The sequence below is a fragment of the Hordeum vulgare genome, chromosome 2H (genome assembly GCF_904849725.1).
Source record: "Hordeum vulgare subsp. vulgare chromosome 2H, MorexV3_pseudomolecules_assembly, whole genome shotgun sequence".
Taxonomy (NCBI): Eukaryota; Viridiplantae; Streptophyta; class Magnoliopsida; order Poales; family Poaceae; genus Hordeum; species Hordeum vulgare.
Genome location: NC_058519.1, coordinates 208,873,116 through 208,894,025, shown reverse-complemented (window position 1 = coordinate 208,894,025; position 20,910 = coordinate 208,873,116).

Sequence of the window (20,910 nt, the reverse complement as noted above, 5' to 3'; positions counted from 1 at the left end):
GTTGACACAATGATTTTTGCCATGGTTCTAATAGGTGGCGCTATCATACGTCCATGTTAGTGGAGACTTCAACCCACGGAGGGTAACGGCTGCGAGAGTCCAAGGAGGGCTCCACCCACAAGGGGTCCACGAAGAAGAAGCCTTGTCTATTCCACCACGGCTTCCGTCCACACAGGACTAGCCTCACTAATGGTAGATCTTCACGAAGTAGGCTATATCCTTGCCCTTACAAACATCTTGGTTCAACTCCACAATAAGAAGTACGAGGCTCCCAAGCTACACCTAACCAATCTAGGAGGCACCACCCACCAAAAGGTAATAGATGTAGTAGAACGACGAATTCCTTGCTCTTGTTCTTCTAAAGATAGTCTCCTCAACAATCAATCACTCTCTCATAGATTTCGCATGGGTAGGGGAGATTGATCTTGTGGAAAGCAACTTTGGGGGGGGGGCTAGAAATCAAGGTTCAAATGGTTGGAATGGAATCTCTTGATCTCAACACATGAGTAGGTGGCTCTCTCTTAGAAAAATGGATCATGCAATTGTAAGTGTGTTATGAGTGTTGCCTCTATGAATGAGAGGTAGGTGGAGGGATATATATAGGTATCCCCCCAAATCCAACCGTTACAACATTATTGCCCAACTCGGTGACACGAAAATGAATCTCGGTGGTACCGAGTTGCACTAATTGTGGCAACTTTTGAACTCTCGGTGAGACCAATATAGGAATCTCGATGGTAACGATACAATGACCTAGACGAGTTTCCAAATCTCGACGAGGCCGATTTCAAACTCGGAAATTACGATTCTTGAAATCTTCTCAATAGAAAGTTGGTCAGTGAATCTCGGTGGCACCGATGTGAAAGTTGGTGGCACCGGGATGGTAGGGTTTGGTATAGGATCTGTCAAGCCTAAAATCAGTAAGGCATATTGGAAATAGTTGGTGGCACCTATTTTGCTGGTTTAGATTTGGACCGAAATATTTTGTGGGAGAATGGTTGAGTATCTTTGGTGGCTACTTCTAAGCACTTGAGCAACCAATTCATCATAATACCTCACCTCCTTTTAATAGTATTAGCTTTCCTATGGACTCAAAGTGATTTCTCACAAATGTAAAATGTAGAGTGTTCTTGCTTGAAGCTTGAGCCAATCCTATTGCTTTCCTTGCATCTGGGGACATCTCCTCACAATCCTATAACCAAGGCATCTTTGAACTTTTCTCAAATATACTTGGATAAGATCATTAGTCCAATGATGCATATGTTGTGATCAATTATCAGAACCATGTTAGGGATCAAATGTGCTTTCAATCTCCCCCTTTTTGGTAATTGATGACAACATATAGATCAAAACTTTGACAAAAGATATAATCAACGATTAGAATTGATACTTTGAGAAGTATGTGAAAAGCAAGAGCTCCCCCTAAATTTGTGCATTGTTATAAACTTGCGCTTGAATGCAAATGCACAATCGATTAGGATCATAGGTTACTCTTCCATGTCACATACAACTTGGTTGTACGGATAAGTGATATGAATGAATAGTAATGCACATAGCACCAAACAAGAAAATGAATGATCATCATGTAGATAGCTCAAAGGTAACAACGTGGTAGCAGTAAACAATCAAAGCGTATGATCAAACAAACTTCTAAACGGATGAAGTCATCCAAAAGACCAAAAGTTTGAAAAACCAAAAAGAGAGCAAATAAAATCCAATGCTCTCCCTCTCGAAGCCCTATTTGATCTACACTTCTACCCCTTTGGCAACAAGTTACCAATAAGTTCGAAGGTCTAGAACTAAGCGTCTCTCTAGGCACGATATCCTCTGGTAGCTGATGATGGAGTGGACAAGAGAGCGTCGATGAAAGGCTTCTGTAGAAGTCACTAGATCTGGAGGTGTCGACGCTGGAGGTGCATGAGTAGGAGCTGAAGATTGAGATGATGAAGATGGTATTTCTTCCGGAACTTGCATAGCTGCTGACCAAGTCTGGGTCCTGAACTGAGTAATAGTAGGAAGAGGCGACTCTTCATCATCACTGCTGGAGCGTGGAATCTTCACGGAATCAACTCCATGCTGGAGCTTCTCAACATTGGTAATCAACTCCATTAACTTAACATCCAGGTCATGGAATTTTGTCTCCACGATCATCTCGAAGGTCTTCATTCAGCAAGATCTCAAATACTTTATTCTCCATCCCTTGGTTGGTGCTGACCAAGAAGGACATCTGCTCATCTTTGGTTCTGAGCTGTGGAGTTGGAGCTGGAGCATTCCTAGCAGCCTCTAGAGCTGCTGCCTCTCGGTCAGTAGCTCAGCTGGGATGGCTTTTGTCCATCAAAACTTCATTATCTTCAAAATCAGGCTCAAGTGGTAGGTGGGGACGATCAAGTAGATATGCATGCTTGCCAATCTTGGCGTTGATGAGCATCTGAATATATGGAGCATATCCACATGATATCTTGTGATATGCAGCATTCCTCTTGACAATCTCAACTATCAAGTCCATCACTCGGAACCGGGTGTGGGTGTCTAGATGATGCTACATATTGATGGAATAACCTCTAATCATCTTATCATCTTCTGATTTGGGCATGAGGGTGTATCTCATGATGGTGTTCGTGGTATTCCTGCTTGCAAGAAATCGATAGAGCCAAACTTGTGCAGTTGCACAAAATCATGGGGCACTGACTTGTACATGTTGGTCATGGTGTTGTGATTCATATTGAGTTGTGAGTACACATCCAAATCTCCTTCTTGTGCTTTTGGAGCACCAGTGATAGTGGCCCATTCATTAACTGTAGACTCATACCGATGACCCTCAGTTATCCATACAATTCTTCCATCAGAATAGAACTGAGCGGTGGAATAGAATTGCATGATCACCTATTCATTCCAAGTAGTCATCTCTTTGCCAACAAACTCTTCAATATCAACCATCTTGAAATTTTGTCTCACATTGGGAAAATAATCTTCATTGGCCTTGATGTATGCCGAATCACATATCTCATGTCGCTGACTGCTGGACTCTTATCAAACAAGACAGTCTCATAAAAATCTTGATGTTCCCTTGTGTGAAAGCAGGGATCAACAATAGTTCTCCTTCTCACAACATGTGGATCCACAGATCTCCATTTCTCCAGACCTTGATCTTTCCTCTTCTTCATGTCCTCAGTAGCCGGGTGAGAAGCATCATGGGTTGGCAGATGAGCTCTCAGCTTCCTATGCAGCAAAATCTCTAGATGTAGAGTCTTTGTTCTTTTCAGCTGCAGAAAATCCTTGGTAGTACTCTTGGAGCTACAGACTTATTAGCCTTAGGTGCTGAAGGCTTGGGGGCAGTTGCAACCTCTTTAGCTTGCATTGGTTTTCCCTTGAAGTGGAAAGGGTGATGCAGCGAAGTAGATAAGTATTTCCCTCAGTTTGTTGAGAACCAAGGTATCAATCCAGTAGGAGGAACAAGAAAGGCCCCATTCGTAGTACCTACACAAACAATCAAACACTTGCACCCAACGCTAAAAGGGATTGTCAATCCCTTCAGAGTTATTTGGAAGGATGAGATCTGATAGAGATAGATATAAAAGATTCCGGAAATAAAAATAAATAAGTTGCAGCCAGATGTTTTTGGTATTTTTGGTTTATAGATCTGAAAGTATAATATGGAGAATAGACCCGGGGGCCATGGGTTTCACTAGAGGCTTGTCTCATAAAGGAAAATAATATGGTGGGTGAACAAATCAGTTTCGAACAATTGATAGAAAAGCGAATAATTATGAAGATATCCAAAGCAATGATTATGCATATAGGCATCACGTCCGTGTCAAGTAGACCAAAACGATTCTGCATCTACTACTATTACTCCATACATCGACCGACACATGCCAGCATCTAGAGTATTAAGTTCATGAAGAACAGAGTAACGCATTAAGTAAGATGACATGATGTAGAGGGATAAACTCAAGCAATATGATGAAAACCCCATCTTTTTATCCTTGATGGCAACAATACAATACGTGCCTCGCTGCCCCTACTATGTCACTGGGTGAGGACACCGCAATATTGAACCCAAAACTAAGCACTTCTCCCATTGCAAGAATTACCAATCTAGTTGGCCAAACCAAACCAATAACTCGAAGAGACTTGCTAAGATTTGAAATCATGCATATAAGAACTCAGAAGAGACTCAAATAATATTCATAGATAATCTGAACATAAACTCACAATTCATCGGATCTTGACAAACACACCACAAAAGAGTATTACATCGGATAGATATCCATGAAGATCATGAAGAACATGGTATTGAAGATCAAAGAGAGAGAAGAAGCCATCTAGCTACTAGCTATGGATCCATAGGTGTGTGGTGAACTACTCATGCGTCATCGGAGGGGCAATGGATTTGATGTAGATGCCCGCCATGATCAATTCTCTCTCCGGCAGATTACCGAAAAAGGCTCCCAGATTGGATCTCACGGGAACAGAGGCTCTCCGCGGCGGAAAAGTATTTTCATGGCTCTTTTTTGCGATACGGGAATATTTGGGAAATAATAGGCCGAAGAATAGGGTTAGGAGGCCTGTAGGCGACCCACAAGCCAAGGGGCGCGGCCCCACCCTAGGGCGCGCCTTGCAGGGTTGTGGCCTCCCGGCACGCGCCTTGCCCCCTACGCCAAGTCTTTTGGGTTTCTTCTGGTCCAAGAAAAATCATTTCAGAGATTTTATTCCGTTTGAACTCCGTTTAATATTCCTTATCTGCAATATCCAAAACCATGGAAAAAGAGAAACTGGCATAGGCTCTGGATTAATAGGTTAGTCCCAAAAATAATGTAATACAACATATTAATGCATATAAAACTTTCAAAACAGATAATATAATATCATGGAACAATCAAAAATTATAGATACGTTGGATACGTATCAAGCATCCCCAAGCTTAATTCCTGCTCGTCCTCGAGTAGGTAAATGATAAAACATAATTTTTGATGTGGAATGCTACCTAACATATATATCCATTTAATATTCTCTATTGTGGCATAAATATTCAGATCCATAAGATCCAAAACAAAAGTCTAATATTGACATAAAAATAATAATACTTCAAGCATACTAATAGGTAATTGCTTCCTTTCGAAATAACATGGTCTTAGAAAGTTATCCCTACAAAATCATTTGGTATGGCTATGGTCCATCTTCACCACACAAAATATCTAAATCATGCACAACCCTCATGAAAATCAAGCAATTGTTTCACACTTTTTATGTTCTCAAACCTTTTCAACTCTCACGCAATACATGAGCATGAGCCATGCATATAGCACTATAAGTAGAATAGAATATGGTGGAGGTTGCAAAAAAAGGAGAAGATAGTCTCACATCAACTAGGCATATCAATGGGCTATGGAGATGCCCATCAATAGATATCAATGTGAGTGAGTAGGGATTGCCATGCAACAAATGCACTAGAGCTATAAGTGTATGGAAGCTCAAAAAGGAAACTAAGTGGTTGTGCAAACGATGTAATTCCACTAGTAATATGAAAGTGACAAAATAGGGGACTTTCTATGAAGAACATGGTGCTACTTTGAAGCACAAGTGTGGAAAATGATAGTAGCATTCTCCCTTCTCTCTTTCTCTCATTTTTTCTTCTTTTTTTTATCTTTTTTTGGAGGGCTTCTTTGGCCTCTTTTACTTTTTATGGGCTTCGTTGGCCTCTTTTATTTTTTGTAAAGTTAGGAGACTCATTCCAACTTGTGAGGGAATCATAGCTTCCATCATATTTTTCTCACACGGGAAAATGCTCTAATAATGCAAATCATCACACTTTTATTTACTTACAACTCAAAGAATACAACTCGATATCTAGAACAAAATATGTCTCTATAAGCAGTATGGAAGCGATGGTGCGTGTCATAAAAACTGGACGGTGGTGTTGCATGACAATATACCTCGGAATGGCTATGAAAATGCCATAATAGATAGGTATGGTGGCTGTTTTGAGGAAAATATATGGTGGCTGTTTTGAGGAAGGTGGGTTTAATGTACCGGCGAGAGTTGCGCGATACTAGAGAGGCTAGCAAAGGTGGAAGGGTGAGAGTGCGTATAATCCATGAACTCAACATTAGTCATAAAGAACTCACATACTTATTGCAAAAGCCTATTAGTTATCGAAGCAAAGTATTAGACGCATACTCCTAGGGGAAGGGTTGGTAGGAGTTAACCATCGCGCGACCCCGACCTCCACACAAAGGTTGACAATCATTAAACAAATCAAGCTCCGACTTCATCACATAACGGTTCACCATACGTGCACGCTACGGGAATCACAAGCTTTAACACAAGTATTTTTTCTAATTCAAAATTACTTACTAGCATGACTCTCATATTACCATCTTCATATCTCAAAACTATGTGCAAGGAATCAAACTTCTCATCATATTGAATGCACTTAATATGAAAGTTTTTATTATATCCCTCTTGGATGTCCATTATATTAGGACTAAATTCATAACCTAAACAAATTACCATGCTTTTTTAAGGAACTCTCAAAATAATATAAGTGAGGTACTGGAGTTTAATAATTTCTATAAAACACTACACCACCGTTCTCTAAAAGATATAAATGAAGTACTAGAGCAACATTGCCTAGCTCAAAAGATATAAGTGAAGCACAAAGAGTATTCTAATAAATTTACGATTCAACGTGTCTCTCTCAAAATACGTGTGCAGCAATGATGATTGTGGCAAACTAAAAAGTAAAGACTCATATCATACAAGACGCTCCAAGCAAAACACATATCATGTGGTGAATAAAAATATAGCCTCAAGTAAATTTACCGATGGATTGAAGATGAAATACGGGATGCCTTCCTAGGCATTCCCAAGATTAGGCTCTTTGGTATCCTTGAATATGGCTTGGGGTTCCTTGGGCATCCCCGAGCTTAGGCTCTTGCCACTCCTTATTCCATAGTCCATCAAATCTTTATCCAATACTTGATAACTTCACAACACAAAACTCAACAGAAAACTCATGAGATCCGTTAGTATAAGAAAAATAAATCACCACTTTAGGTACTGTTGTGAACTCATTATTTATTTATATTTATGTAATATTTAATGTATTACAACTTCTCCATGGTTCATACCCCCCGATACAACACATAGATTCATAAAACTAAGCAAACAACACAAAGAAAAGAGAATCTTTAAAAACCAGAACAGTCTATAGCAATTTGTTTACTTCGAATACTTCTGTAAATCCAAAAATTCTAAAAAATTTGAACAATCTGGGAAATTTTTAGATGAATCTTGTGTAAATAAACGGATCAAAAGCACATTCCAGTGAATTTACAAAATTCCTGGAATGAGAGCGAAAGTTTTTCTTTTTTAGCAAAATCAACTTGCAAACACCATAGACCATCCCAAAGGTCATACTTGGATCAAACACTAATTAAAACAAGAAAACCCAATTATGACAGAGGTAATAATGTGTGAAGCACTCAAAAACATAAGCAAAAACAAAAGCTTAAAAATAAAATTGGGTTGCCTCCCAACAAGTGCTATTGTATAACGGCCCTAGTTAGGCATAATGCAATAGATCTAGGTATTGTCATCTTTGGTATGCAATCCATAAGTGGCTCTCATAATAGATTCATAAGGTAATATTATTTTCTTTCTAGGGAAGTTCTCCATGCCTTTCCTTATTGGAAATTGGAATCTAATATTACCTTCTTTCATATCAATAAATGCACCAATCGTTCTAAAGAAAGGTCTGCCAAGAATAATAGGACATGTACGATTGCAAGCTATATCAAGAACAATAAAATCTACGGGCACATAATTACTATTTGAAACAATAATAACATCATTAATCCTTCCCGTAGGTTTCTTAATTGTAGAATCCGCTAGATGTAAATTTAAAGAGCAATCATCAAATCCACGGAATCCTAGCACATCACATAAAGTTTTTGGAATTGTGGAAACGTTAGCACCCAAATCACACAAAGCATGGCACTCATAATATTTAATTTTAATCTTAATAGTATGTTCCCACTCATCATAAAGCTTTCTAGGTATAGAAGCTTCCAACTCAAGTTTTTGTTCAAAAGATTTCATCATAGCATCCACAATATGTTTAATAAAAGCTTTATTTTGACTATAAGCATGCAGGAAATTAAAAATGGATTGCAAAAAGGAAAAATAATCAATCAAAGAGCAACTATAATAATTAAAGTCATTGAAATCCAAAAGAGTGGGCTTATTGCTATTAAAGTTTTGACCTCTTTAATCCCACGTTTACCAATCTTATCATTAAGATCTATAAACTCTTAATCATTGGGACACCTTTAAACTAAAGTTGACTCATGTCCAGTCCCTTCCTTTTCAAGATTTATATTAGAAAAAAAAGATTCAATAGGTGTCACATCAATCACTTTAATATCTTCATCATTATTATCACGAGAAAACACCTTTTCAAGCCATTCACGCTTAGCACGTATTCTAGCGGTTCTTTCCTTACACTCATCAATAGAAATTTTCATAGCTTTTAAAACTCCTTAATACCATGTTTGGGTATAGATCTAATTTTCAAAGAATCAATCTCAAGAGAAATTCTATCAATGTTCCTAGCCAAATCATCAATCTTGAGCATTTTTTCTTCAATCATAGCATTGAAACCTTTTTGAGAGCTAATGAATTATTTAATATTATTATCAAGATCATAGGGAATATTATTATAATTTCCATAAGAATTGTTGTAGAAATTACCATACTTGTTAGAGGAATTACTAGAAAACGGAGTAGGATTGAAATTACCTCTATACGCGTTATTGCCAAATTTGTTCCTACCAACAAAATTCACATCGATATATTCATTATTATTTCCAATCAAAGAAGACAAAGGCATATCATTGGGATAAATAGGAGCACTCTTACTAGAAAAAAATTCATCAATTCATCCATCTTTCCACTCAAAGTGTTTATTTCTTCAATAGCGTGCACTTTTTTACTAGTAGGAAATCTTTCGGTATGACATTGAGAGTAATTTTACATAATATTATCTAGGAGTTTAGTAGCTTCTCCTAATGTGATTTCGACAAAGGTACCACCCACGGCGGAATCTAAAAGGTTTCTAGAAGGAAAATTCAACCCCGCATAAAATTTTTGTATAACCATCCATCAACTCAAACCATGTTCGGGGCAATTCCTAATCATTAGTTTCATCCTCTTCCAAGATGGTGCAACATGCTCATGATCGAGTTTCTTAAAATTCATTTATCGTTCCTAAGGGAGATAATCTTAGCGGGAGGAAAGTACTTGGAAATAAAAGCATCTTTACACTTATTCCATGAATCAATACTATTTTTAGGTAAAGATGAAAACCAAGTTTTGGCACGATCTCGTAGTGAGAAAGGAAATAGCTTCAATTAAAAAAATTATTATCCACATCTTTCTTATTTGCATATCACACAACTCAACGAAAGTATTTAGATGAGACGCGACATCTTTACTAGGAAGGCGAGAATTTTTTTCTTTCATAACAAGGTTGAGCAAAGCGGGATTAATTTCACAATATTTTGCTAGAGTGGAGGGAGAAATCGAAGTACTAATAAAATCATTATTAATAATAGTGGAAAAGTCAAATAACTTGGTGTTCTCTTGAGCCATTATGACAAACAAAGCAATCTAGCACACAAGCGAGCAAACAAAAAGACGAACGGAAAAAGGGCAAATAAAAAGGCAAATATTTTTGGTATTTTCTGAAAATCGTTTTAGAAGTGGGCGAGAGGAAAACGAGAGGCAAATGGCAAATAAAGTAAATGCAAGAGATGAGTTTGTGATGGGTAGTTTGTAGGCTTGATCTTGCTATGTATCCTCCCCGACAACGGGGCCAGAAATCCTTCTTGCTACCTCTTGAGGTTGCGTTGGTTTTCCCTTGAAGGGGAAATGGTGACCAACAAAGTAGATAAGTATTTCCCTTAGTTTGTTGAGAACCAAGGTATAAATCCATTAGGAGGAACAAGCAAGGCCCTAAATGTAGTACCTACACAAACAATCAAACACTTGCACCCAACGCTAAAAAGGGGTTGTTAATCCCTTCAGAGTTATTTGCAAGGATGAGATCTGATAGACATAGATATAAAAGACCGCGGAAACAAAAGTAAATAAATTGCAGCAAGATATTTTGGTATTTTTGGTTTATAGATCTGAAAGTATAATATGGAAAATAGACCCGGGGCCATAGGTTTCACTAGAGGCTTCTCTCATAAAGGAAAATAATACGGTGGGTGAACAAATTACTGTCAAGCAATTGATAGAAAAGTGAATAATTATGAAGATATTCAAGGCAACGATTATGCATATAGGCATCACGTTCGTGTCAAGTAGACCGAAACGATTCTGCATCTACTACTATTACTCCACACATTGACCGACTCATGCGTGCATCTAGAGTATTAAGTTCATGAAGAACAGAGTAACACATTAAGTAAGATGACATGATGTAGAGGGATAAACTCAAGCAATATGATGAGAACCCCATCTTTTTATCCTCGATGGCAACAATACAATACGTGCCTCGCTACCCCTACTATGTCACTTAGTTAGGACACCGCAAGATTTAACCCAAAACTAAGCACTTCTCCCATTGCAAGAATTACCAATCTAGTTGGCCAAACCAAACCAACAACTCGAAGAGACTTGCTATGATATCATGCATATAAGAACTCAGAAGAGACTCAAATAATATTCATAGATAATCTGAACATAAACTCACAATTCATCTGATCTCGACAAACACACCGCAAAAGAGTTTTACATCGGATAGATCTGCATGAAGATCATGAGGAACATGGTATTGAAGATCAAAGAGAGAGACTAAGCCATGTACCTACCAGCTATGGACCTGTAGGTTTGTGGTGAACTACTCACGTATCATCGGAGGGGCAATGGAGTTGATGTAGATGCCCTCCGTGATCAATTCCCTCTCCGACAGATTACCGGAAAAGGCTCCGAGATTGGATCTCACGGGAACAGAGGCTCTCGCCAGCAGAAAACAACTTTCTTCACTCTTTTTTGCGATACGGGAATATTTGGGAATTTATAGGCCAAAGAATAGGGTTAGGAGAGCTGCAGGGGACCCACAAGCCAAGGGGGTGCGCGCCCCTATGGTGCACCCGCCAGGCTTGTGGCCTCCCGGCAGGTGCCATGCCCCCTACTCCAAGTCTTCTAGGTTTCTTCTGGTCCAAGAAAAGTCATCCCGGAGATTTATTCCGTTTGGACTCCGTTTAATATTCCTTATCTTCAATACTCAAAAACATGGAATAAACAAAAACTTGCACTAGGCTCTAGATTAATATGTTAGTCCCAAAAATAATATAAAGTAACATATTAATGCATATAAAACATCCAAAACACATAATATAATATCATGGAACAATAAAAAATTATAGATACGTTGGAGACGTATCAACAGTCTTCTTAGGCATAGCATCAACCATCAGCTTTTTCTTCTTGGGAGGAGGAACCTCAGCTGGAATTCCTTCCTCCTCAGCATGAGCAGCTTCTGCTCGATCTTCGTACATTGAGGTTGGCCTCCCAACATAATGGACAATCCTCTTTGTGGCTCTCTTTTGACCTTGCTTCTTTTCAAGACTAGCTTCTGGAGCTCTAGTGTCAGTAGGTCTGGCATAGTCCTTCCTCATTGTCTTCCTGATTGTGGTCTTCTCCTTCAGCTTCTGGGGAGCAGATTCCTAAGGGATGATGTCAAAATCTTCTTCATCAGAATTGATCCTCCTTCTGGACCTTGTAGCTACCTTGGGCAAGACATGGGAGCTAGGAGTACCTGGGTCAGAAGGTGTCCTCTCAGGACTGGTGCGTGAGTCCATTTCAACACTGGGCTCACTGAAGTTTTTTTGATAGGGTTGGGTCATTGAAGTTGTTTTGACTATCCTCTGAACCTGAGATACTGTCAAGACCAAGCAGACAAGTAGACCGTGTGAAAAGATATAGAAGAGATGGAATGGACGAGCATCACAAAATTGCACAAGTTTTTGTCAAATTTGAACTTCTAAAATTAGTTCTAAAATTTAGTAAAAGGGGATTTCGGTTCACCGAGTCAATAATTTCGGAGCCACCGAGAGAGAAGTTCTCATTAATAGAAACTTGGCACCCTTTTCGGTTTCACCGAAAAAGAGAACTCGGTTCATCCGATAACATTCTGAGTAACCCTAAAACCAAAATCGGTAAGACCGACTTTAAGAATCGGTGACACCGAGATTCAATTTTGTGGACTGTTAACCCTAAAATTTTCTTTGCTCACTAAACTATGGGAATTCTCTGCTGGGTAGAATTAGTAGCAATTGGGCAGATTGGTGTGTGCCTATTTGCGCAAGAATTAGATTTACTAGAGCGCAAAAGGGATCAGATCCGTAACCTATCTCAGCGAGGATTCGCTATAGCGGCGACAGTGGTGAAGATTCCGTCGGCAGCGAGGACTCTGGTGGAGAGCGCACACGAGAGGATTAAGAAGAAGTCCAGGGGACTAGGGCGCAACAGCGAGGAGATGCGACAGACAATGTTTGAAGAAGAGTTTCAACCGTCGGGTTCCATTGGCTATATATTTCTCATGGCTGTCACTGACACCGAGATTGAATTTTTGGAGCCACCGAGTTTCTTAACTGTGAGCTGACAGAGAAACTCGGTGAAGCCGAAACGAATGACCGGGTGGTACCGAGATGAGAAAACTTGATCAACCCTAGGCTTCGGTGGGACCGAGATTTTTTAGGTTGGTCACACCGAGATGCACTTTGGGAGGTTTTGGAATTCAGTTCTTGTCGAGATGGATCTCCGAGTGCTCCTCACATAGAGTGTCCCTAAAGTTCTTGCTCAAATTTTTTGATGAAGAATGAATAGAATTTGAGAAGAGAAAGCATAGATAGCTAGAGAAAGGCACTTTGGCATTCTTGTATATCCAATTGGCTAGAAGAAATAGAAAGCCAAATAACAACAATTGGATATCGTTGAATGAGAAAAATATGCATACCAACATTCTCACACAATAAAATGTCAAATAAAACATGGTGAACATGCACAAACATTCTAGCATCTATCAAGCACTTGGCGATGATGAAGTCATCTATATATGAGTATATTGACTTAGGAGACAAGTAATAATACTTGATCATAGGTCATACTCATCGATTAAGCACAAGTGGGGTTACCCCTTTTACATAAAGTATTAATGTGTTCACATCGTTTAGGAGACACTTATACCCAAGTCTTAGAATAAAGCTCCCCCTAGACGTGTCATCCACCCTAAGAGGGATAAACTAACCTTGGGTTTTGTCGTACAAGACTTCAAGTAGGTGTAGTAGTGGTGGATGGTCATTGTTGATGAAGATCATCTTGAGTTGGGAGAAATCCTTGTTGTTTCTTACTGTTCTCACGTACATGGGTTAGTCCCAAAGAAAAAGGAACAAATGCAAAGATATCTATGGACATGGAGTGAAAAACATGAGAGGTGATGTCCAAAGATGCACTAATTACCTTGTCCCTTGCTCACCTTTGAGAGAATGTGTGACTTCTTGAACTAATGCATATGGTTGGAGTTGATTGCCTATAGTCGTTGTCAAAATGAATAAGTGTGAATTTCATTGGCGGATTCACCCCTCAAGAACTTTATAGTTCTTCCTCTTGGGGACCCACATCACCTTGATGGGGATCCTTCGAGTTGTGGTAGCACTAGATGAGGTAGTACTAGAAGTGTACTTGGGAACCCACTCGACCTTGGCTTGGGTTTTTTCCTCAAATAAGTCAATCTCCTCTTGAAGCTTTCCCTTGTCCTTGTTGTCTTGTGGTAGAAGGCCATCTTGAGACCTTGTTCCCTTGGGAGGAGTAGGATCATACTTCTCCTCTTGAGGAACAAACTTGGGAATGGGATATGGACCTTCTTCCCTAACATCTTCGTTGACATTGAAGTAGCCAACACCTTGCTTCTACCGATGTCCTCCTTGCTTTCACACAATTTCTTCGAATTGCTTACTTACAGCAAGACTCTTGAAGGCACTTCTCTCTATAACCCCTTTCAAAAAATCATTTTCTTGCTCAAGTGTAACTTGGCTAAGAGAATCATTAGTGGAATCAAGAGAGCTATTAGCAACAACATCATTTGATCTAGCTTTAGCATTGTTGTTACTAGATGAAGAAACTTTCTTGCATCTGTTACTAGTGTTCTTAGGTGTAACTTGTGGAACAAAAGTAGACAAGAGTAATCATTTGTATAGATAAGAAGAACTCTTCTTTCAAAGATCGTCATTGATTGCTTTTAGAAACTCATGCTCTTGCTCTAAATTTAGCTTCTTGAAGGGTAGCTTCTCATGAGTTCTTGCAAGATCACTATGATCTTCTAGAGTAGTTTCATGAGCTATGTAAAGAGTATTTAATTCTTTAGTAAGTCATTCAATCTCTTTATTATCACCATCATTCGATTTCTCTTAACTAGCATGATTATTTTCAAGTTCATTTTCAATGCTATCACTAGTCTTATCAAAGAGCAAGTCATCTTCCCCTAACAAGTCATCCTCATCACTATCAAAGTCAAAGTACTCAAGGTGTGATACCTTAGGGCCTTTTTCCATGAAGTAGTTTCACATCCCTTCATTTGGTGAATCAAATAAGTCATAGGAGTTGGAAGAAATGAGTGCAAGACCGGCAACACCTTCATCTTAACTATAGTCGGAGTTGGGGTGGTAGCTTCCCTCAGATTGGTTTTCAGACTCGGAGCCAGAAACCCATTCACTAACGTGAGCTTGATGTCTTCATCTTGAACTGCTCTTGGTGTACTTGTCCTTCTTCTCCGGCTCTTTACCTGTCCGGGAGTGTCTTCGTTCATAATGATCTTCTCTACTCCTTCTCTCTCTGCAAGGTGACTTGTCACTTTAGCTTCATCTTCTAGGTGACTCTTCTCTTCGTTTGTGGGGAGCCGAGCACTCATTGGAATAGTGTCCGGGCTTTCCATAGTTGTAGCAGTTTTGGTCACGACTAGACGAACGCTTATCATCATATCTTGATCTTGAGATTCTCTCTTTGCCTCTACTCTTGTAGAACTTCTTGAATTTTCTGATCATGAGGCTGATCTCTTCATTGGTAACAATGTTGTCACTTGAAGTAGCGGGAGTATCACTTGAAGCTTTGTAAGAACCGCTTGAGTTGTTGTGCAACCCATCTTTGTCTTGAGAGACATTTCGTGAGAAACAATCCTTCCAATGACTTTAGTTGGCCTAAGATCCTTGTAGTTTGGCATCATTTGAATTAATGTGCACATGGTGTCGTATCTTCCATCCAAGGCTCTAAGTATCTTTTTGATGATGAATTTGCCGGTCATCTCTTCACTTCCTTAGCCGGCAATCTCATTTGTGAAGAGATCTAGCCTAGAATACATCTCAGGCCAACTCCACCGCGTGACCCCAAACGGACGTCAGTTTTGCCCGGTTTCTGTCTGCTTAGGTAGGGAGATGGGGTCGTGTCCGACCCTGTCTTGGGATGCGCTGGACGTGCGCCCAGCGCGCGGCCACATCCGTTTGCCCTATCTTGTCCGCCTCCAAAAGAACAACGCTTCAAATACCAGCGTCCTAGTTCACGCCAGCGACCCTAGTTCACGCCGGCAACACAGCCAACGGCCTACACGTCTTCGCCGGCAACAAAGCCAGCGGCCAGCAACATAGCCAACCTCCGAAATGAATAGTTTTATTCACCGGCAACACATCCAGGCTCCAAAATGAATTTCTTTCTCGCCGGCACACAGCCAGTGGCCCAGCGGGCGGCACCCATGCCAGCCTCCAAAAAGAACGACCACGTCCGATTGGACGACCTAGTTCAGGTCGTCAGCGTCGAACATCTCCTTCTCCCTGGCCTCGAACCAGCTCCTCGTCTTCTCGCTCATCTTGGTCAAGTCCACGCTCATGATCGCAAGGGCCACCTCCTTCACTTTGGTTGCGGCATTGGTGGCCTCGATGTTGAGCTGCCTCTTCCTGGCCTCGACATTGGTGGCCTCGATGTCGAGGTGCCTTTGCTGGGCCGCCTCCTCCAGGTCGATCTTCCTCTTCTTGGCCGCCTCCTCCATCTCAAGCTTCTTCCTTTGAAGCTCCAGGTATTGCTTCATTTGCTCGTCCTTGCTTTGCCGCTTCTTCTCGTCCCTCATGTCCTTTTGAGACATCATGCCATGCAAAGTCTCATGCAAGGCCATGGATGCGGCATCACGTATGTTGTCCACCTTGGAGTTGGTCTTGCCCCTCGGCCTCTTCAACGCCTCGCCATCTCCACCTCCGGCGAACTTGGCCGTCTTCTTGCCTCTCTTCCTTTGAAGTTCACGATATTGATCCTTGAACTTAGGTTAATTGTTGATGATCGTCCAACAATGTGTAAGAGTGAATGGCTTGTCATTGTGTCGGGCCTTGAATGCTTCCAAAGATTGAAGTGCCTACACCACATGATCAACAAGATTTGGACATGCAAACATATACAAGGCCGAAGCAAGGAAAGGACTAGGATGAGGAGAGCATACCATGTCCCCAATGCCTAAAATGCCCATATTTTTGTATCAAAACAAGTTTGCACGCCAGCCCAATCGAAATTGCCTCTAAATAAAATAGTTTTACAACCAAATCGAAATTGTATTGAATGAACATAAAATGAACCAATACATCTATTGGTTGCCAATATGATCCCACATGTGCTCAACCAAGTCATTTTGAAGATCCAAATAAGTGTGCCAATCACGCATCTCATGATGGAACTGGACAAATTGTTGAAACGTGGCCGGTTCTTGGTGCATGGTCTCAACATTTTCACCTTGATAATCAAATCCTTGGTCGAAGATATTGTCATCACGCTCGTCCTCGACGATCATGTTGTGCATGATGACACAAGCAGTCATCACCTCCCAAAGCTTCCTTTCATCCCATGATAGTGCAGGGTTTCGAACGATACCCCATCAGAATTGAAGCACACCAAAAGCACGTTCCACATCCTTTCTATCACTCTCTTGCATTTGGGAAAATTTGTTTCTCTTCTCATCTTGGGGGTTCGAGATTGTCTTCACAAAAGTTCACCAGTGAGGATATATACCATCAGCTAGATACTATCCCTTGTTGTACTGGTGGCCGTTGATCTCAAAGTTGACTGGTGGGGAGTGGCCTTCTAAAAGCCTTGCGAAGATTGGAGAACGCTGCAACACGTTGATATCATTGTGAGAACCTGCCATGCCGAAGAAAGAATGCCATATCTAAAGATCCTGCGAAGCCACCACTTCTAATATGACAGTGCACGCTTTGACATGCCCCTTGTACTAGCCCTGACAAGCAAATGGACAGTTCTTCCACTCCGAGTGCATACAATCTATGCTGCCAAGCATGCCTGGAAAGCCTCTAGCTGCGTTGGTCGCCAACAATCTCTCTGCATCAGCGGCAGTTGGCTGCCTCAAGTACTCAGGGCCAAACACCTCGATCATAGCCTGGCAAAACTTGTGCATTAACATCAGACATGTTGTCTCACTCATACGCACATACTCATCCACCAGATTGGCTGGAATTCCATATGCAAGCATGCGGATGGTCGTGGTGCATTTCTGGTAAGAGGAGAATCCTAGCTTGCCAAGGGCATCCGTCTTGCACTCGAAGTATGGGTCATGAGCAACCACTCCCTCTCAGATACGATTGAACACATGCCTTGCCATACGAAAACAGCGACATAATTTATCCGGCTTAAAGAGAGGTGTGTTTGCAAAGTAATCGGCATAGAGCAGGGCCTGGCCTTTCTCCCTCTTGCGGTTCAGGTTGGGAGCACGGTCAGGGAGTGACCCCGTGTACCGAGGAAGCTACCGTTGAATGTGGTCGTGAACCACCACTGCAGCCACCACAAGATCTTCATCATCCAATGACGAATCATCCGATGAATAAATGAAGTGGTTGAATAAAAACTCATCACCACTGTCCATACCTTTACAGGCAAAGTGTCGAACACCTTGCGGTCGTTGTGGCAGAGAGGCCGCGATAATCACCTCGATGCAAGGGTGGTTGGCGGCCAGCTACTGACCACTCTAGAGCACTCGTCGGAAGCTTCTGTGGACGCCATGGTACGTCGCCTGAGGTCGTATCCACTCTGCCACCGGCTACGACGGCGACGGCCAAACCTCCTCCTTTCGACGCCTAAACTACGACGAAAGCACCGGCGTGGTGGCGGCCATGTCGAGACATGGTTTGCTATGGATGACTGGGGGCTGAGGTGGCTGGAGAATAGCGGTGGAGCCATCGGTGGGGCGAGGCGGGAGAGGGGGTGGAGGCGTTGGAATTTCTGGGAATACTTGTGTCCCCGACACGTGGGCCATGGGCGGACAAGGGCGTGCAACGAGCGCGTCCACGCGATGTCTGTTTCCCCCAAGCTCGGCGCAAGTTTGGGCCGGGGATGGGTCAAAACGGACGAAATCCGGACATTTGTCCATTTGGGTCCGCGCGTTGGGTCGTTTCGTCCGTTCTACCCCAAACGGACGCACCCAGACAAGATGGGGTCGCGCGGTGGAGTTGGCCTCAGCGGCTCCTTCACCATCATTAATCTTGAACTTGTCAAGCTGACTTTGAAGCACATCCAACTTAGATTCCCTAACAAAATCTGTACCTTCGTGCATATCAATCAAAGTATCCCAAATTTCCTTTGCATTCTCAAGGCGACTGATTTTGTTGAATTCTTCGGGACACAAGAAGTTGAACAGGATATCACAAGCTTGAGCATTGTATTGCAACATCTTCAAATCATTCACTATCACATCACAATACGGTTATTTTCCTTCTCCGAAGAAATCACCTTGCATACCAACATGAACAATAGACCAAACGACATGATTATAACCAAGAATAGGCATTTTCATCTTATGCTTCCAACTAGCAAAATTATTACCATCGAAATATGGACTTCTACGATGATAATTTCCCTCACTAGACGCCATACTCTCCTAGGTTGTGAAGCCAATGCAATGGAGTCCAAAGCTCTGATACCACTTGTAGGATCAAAAGTATGTCTAGAGGGGCAAGGGGTGATTAGACTACTTGACAAGATAAAAACTTAGCCTTTTTTCTAATTTTAGTTGTGAGCCAGTTTTAGCAATTATGACGAGTCAAGTTCACCCTACACATGCAGATCTAAGAGTATAACATCGGAAAGTAAGCCCTGAAAATGTAAAGTAGAGGGTAAGGTAGAGAGATCAAACGCAAAGGTTGACACGACAATTTTTGGCATGGCTCCGATAGGTGGCGCTATCGTACGTCTATGTTAGTGGAGACTTCAACCCACGGAGGGTAATGGCTGCGAGAGTCCATGGAGAGCTCCACCCACAAGGGGCCCACGAAGAAGCGGACTTGTCTATTCCACCACGGCTTCCATCCACATAGGACGAAGTAGGTGATCTCCTTGCCCTTACAAACAACTTGGTTCAACTCGACAACACGAAGTAGGAGGCTCCCAAGTGACATCTAACCAATAAAGGAGGCACCACCGTCCAAAAGGTAATAGATGCGTAGAACAATGAACTCCTTGCTCTTGTGCTTCTAAAGATAGTCTCCTCAACAATCAATCACTCTCTCAAAAATTTGGCATGGGTAGGAGAGATTGATCTTGTGGAAAGCAACTTGGGGAGGCTAGAATTCAAGGTTCAAATGGTTGGAATGGAATCTCTTGATCTCAACACATGAGTAGGTGGCTCTCTCTTAGAAAAATGGATCTGCCAAGTGTAAGTGTGTTCTGAGTGCTTCCTCTACGAATGAGAGGTAGCTTGAGGGGTGTATATAGGAATCCCCCCAAATCCTACCGTTACAACATTATTGCCCAACTCGGTGACACCGAAATGAATCTTGGTGGATCAAGTTGCACTAAATGTGGCAACTTTTGAATTCTCGGTGAGACCGATAGCGAATCTCGGTGGTACCGATACGATTACCTAGAACAATTTCCAAATCTCGGTGAGATCGATTTCAAAATCGGAAATTCTGATTCTTGAAATCTTCCGAACAGAAAGTTGGTCATTGAATCTCGGTGGCACCGATGTGAAATTTGGTGGTACCAAGATGGTAGGTTTTGGTATAGGATGTGTGAAGTGTAAAATCTGTAGGGACGAATGGAAATAGTTGGTGTCACTGATTTTGCTGGTTTAGCTTTGGACAGAGATATTTTGTGGGAGAATGGCTGAGTATTTTTAGTAGGTACTTCTAAGCACTTGATCAACCAATTCATCATAATACCTCACCCCCTTTTAATAGTATTGGCTTTCCTATGTACTCAAAGTGATTGCTCACAAATTTAAAATGTAGAGTCTTCTTGGTTGAAGCTTGAGACAATCCTATTCCTTTCCTTGAATCAAGGGACATCTCCTCACAATCCTATAGCCAAGGCATCTTTGAACTTTTCTGAAATATGCTTGGATAAGATCATTGCTCGAATGATGCATATGTTGTGATCAATTATCAAAACCACCTTAGGGAGCAATTGTGCTTTCACACACCTACCCCAACCATGAGCTCTCAAGAGAATTGATTATACAAAAAATTTATGCTCGGCTTTCTCATGATGATCGAACGTTACTTGATTCTTGTGATGTTGGTTCCTATTTGAAAGAGACTATTGGATTGAGATGGGATCTTTTGGGAAAGATTTAATGCAACTCTGAAGATTGGGAGCTCGATGAAGGTAAACAGTTAGGTATAAATCTTAATTTTGATTGCATTAAATCTTTCATGGAACCTTCTCATTTTCATGAGTTTAGTAATTAATATTGTCTTGACTCTCAGATAGTAGCTAATTTCTATGATTCTTTTGCTAGCTATGTTAATCTTCCTAGGAGGAGTGGTTTAAATATCATCCTCCAATAGAAAAATTACC